This window comes from Priapulus caudatus, unplaced genomic scaffold (assembly GCF_000485595.1).
Source record: "Priapulus caudatus unplaced genomic scaffold, Priapulus_caudatus-5.0.1 Scaffold123, whole genome shotgun sequence".
Lineage (NCBI taxonomy): Eukaryota > Metazoa > Priapulida > Priapulimorpha > Priapulimorphida > Priapulidae > Priapulus > Priapulus caudatus.
The window spans coordinates 45034-48306 of NW_014577184.1; the positions used below are offsets into that span (position 1 = coordinate 45034).

The following is a 3273-nucleotide window of genomic DNA, read 5'->3' on the forward strand; positions in this document are numbered from 1 at the left end:
GAGGGTGGGCCGGGGAGAGGGTGAGAGGGCGGCCAAGGGTGTGTGCGAGGGTGAGGGGGTGCGCGCGAGAGCGAGGGGGCGCGAGGGTGGGCCGGGGAGAGGGTGAGGGGGCGGCCAGGGGTGCGTGCGAGGGTGAGGGGGTGCGCGCGAGGCCGTGGGTGCGCGGGGATGGGCCGGGGAGAGGGTGAGTGGGCTGCCAGGGGTGCGTGCGAGGGTGAGGGGTGTGCGCGAGGGCGAAGGGGCGCGGCGGTGGGCCGGGGAGAAGGTGAGGGGGCTGCCAGGGGAGCGTGCGAGGGTGAGGGGTGCGCGCGAGGGCGAGGGGGCATGGGGGTGGGCCAGGGAGAGGGGAAGGCTGTCGTGGCAGGGAGAGGGGAACGCTGTCATGGTAGGAAGACGGGAATAGTGGCAGGGAGAGGGGTACGTGCGAGGGGGAGAGGGGAAGGCCATCGCGGCGGGGTGAGCGTGTTACTCGGGTGTGTTGCACGGCGGTTCACGTACGTGGAAAGCTGGTGGTCCGGGAAATTGAAAGTGCCGCTTTCCATGTCTGGAAAATACGCGTAAGCTATTGCGCTGGAAAGTCATGGAAAATTAGCTGTTATTATCAGTACGTCTGTTATATTATTATTATGTGTGTTGTTTGTATTATCTATAGATATTATTCAGTGTTTGAAATAAGGAAGACAAATTTGCTTGTCCGATGGACAAGCTACAAGATATTTTTGCTTGTCCTTCAAAATTTTTGCTTGTCTTGATTAACAGATTAATAACATAGAAGTATAGTAAATGTGTAATACATTTAATCAAATTAAATGTTAAACCCACTATCTTACTTTGTAACTTTAATACAGTTCATTAACAGTTCAAATTATGCACCAAACTTGAAAGAACACAAAGAAGCACAGTTATTTATTTTAAGTATTACTTGTCTTAACAAAGTTGAGGTGATGGTAGAAAATGATGAAAAATTGCTCTAAAAAGTTGCGCTGGACAAGCTACTGGACAGGTCTACTTGTCCTCCGTGGAAATAGACAAGTGAGGACAAACGGATAGCCCTTATTTCGAACACTGTTATTACGCATGTGTTATTATAATGATTTCCTAAGAAGTCATTGAAATCTACCACCTGTCTGTCTGTCATTGTCGTCTGTTTGCCAGTCTGTATGTCTGTCTGTGTAACTATCTATCTATATGACTGTCTGTTTATTTAGCTATGTATCAAATATTGCAGTGGATACGGACGAGCGTATTTCTCATGCACTGGTGCTCACACATGTACGGGCGACGGCACCGCCATGACGGCTCGCGCTGGCCTAGACAACGAGGACATGGAATTCGTGCAGTTCCACCCAACAGGTAAGTCATCACTAAGGTAGGGTCAACAGGTCACTTGTAAGGTTAGGTAGGGTCAACAGATAAGGCACCTGTAAGGTAGGGTCAACGGTTAGTCAGCTGTAAGGTAGGGTCAATAGATAAGTCAGCTGTAAGGTAGGGTCAATAGATAAGTCAGCTGTAAGGTAGGTCCGTACTCAACACTCAGAAGATCATAGAAGGCAGGGACACGGGCAGGGAACGCCACTCGACAACAAAGATCTAGAATGGCCAGAGAACACGGTTCAGGAACCAACTCAACACACGACAGATCATACGAATGGGCAGGGACACGGGGAGGAACGCACTCAACAGCATGAAGATCATAGAATGGCAAGGAACACGGCAGAAAACACACTCGAACACGTGAAGATCATAGAATGGCAAGGAAACACGGCAGGAACTCACTCAACACACGAAAGATCATAGAATGGCAGGAAGCACGAGCAGGAAACCACTCCGACACATGAAGATCATAGAATGGCAGGGAACCTGGCAGGGAACCACTCAAACACACCGAAGATCATAGAATGGCGCAGGGAACATCGAGCAGTGGAATCTGCACTCAACACACGAATATCATAGAATGGCAAGGAACCGGCAGAACACTCGATCACATGAAGATCATAGAATGGCAGGGAACACTGGCAGGGAACCACTCAACACATGAAGACGGTACGACGGTACGTACCCTGCCGTAGAGCGTGTGAAGCAGGGCGTGGCCAGTCCTGTCGGCGACGGCCGCACACCTGTGGGCCTGGCCCGCCCTTGCCCGTAGTCCAGACTCTGGCCACCGAAAGCTCTCTGGTAGATCTTGCCATCGTCCGTCCCGACTGAACGGCATGCCGTAGTTTCTCCAGCTGCAAAAATGTGGCGTTTTATCAAACCTTATGCTAATAAATACAATGTTAAATATTAATTTTAACAAATACAATATTAAATATTAAAACAAAAACAATATTAGATACAATATATATTCATAAATATAACACTTCGCTCAATGCGCTACGTGGTTCGCACTGCAAAGGGCAAACAATATTTTTACGGGACTTTTCTAGTAGCCTGGCTATAGAGGAAGGTTTTCCTGTTTAATCTTGAGTGGTGTTTTCTTTTAGTAAGCTGGCTATATGAGGAAAAAGATTTTCCTGTTTATCTTGAGTGGCTTTCTAGTAGGCATGGGCTATAGAGGAAGATTTTTCTGTTTATCTTGAAGTGGCTTTTCTACAGCAAAAACCACCGCTATAGCATATGACACGCCTGCCTGCAATGGACACTTGACACGTTTTTTCCATGAGTAGAAATTTTCCAATAAGTGTAAACCCAGCTTACGGTCACGTCTGTAATGGACTCTTGCCAAGTATTCCTTGGTTATGTCCTTATATAATGGTCTGACGCTATACTTTTCTCAAACAAAACATGGTCAGGCCACACTTGCAACGCAATACCAAACGCAAACCATTATGGTGTACACTATGCTCGCTCATTGCACGCCACACGACACCCACATTACACATGCACACGCACACAGCACACGATCGCACAACCCACACATGCACTGCGCACATAGTCATATACCTCAAGACACGGCCTTTGGAGCTTCTTCACACATGTAAGTGGATAGGTTCTGGTCACCCACCAGTCAGATCCTTTTTAAACGGTGTCATACCGCTAATAAGCAATTACTATATACAGTGAGCATACGAAATAACAACAAATTTTATTACGAAAAAATCATATTACGTAAAATATTTTTTGTATTTTTTCAAAGTGATTTGTTTATTTTGGTAGTTATTAATTGCACACATCTATGTCAGGTATGGTAGGTAAGAGAACGTTATATGGGCAATCGGCGATCATAGCACAATTTACATTTAATTCACTGAAATATCATTTACGCATGTTTAC

General features: G+C 46.8%; 1 pseudogene; it reads right to left on the reverse strand.

Annotated features, from left to right (window-relative positions):
• LOC106805675 overlaps positions 1-2212 on the reverse strand; it is an 8720-nt pseudogene extending 6508 nt beyond the window's left edge.
• Positions 2213-3273: the final 1061 nt, after the last annotated feature.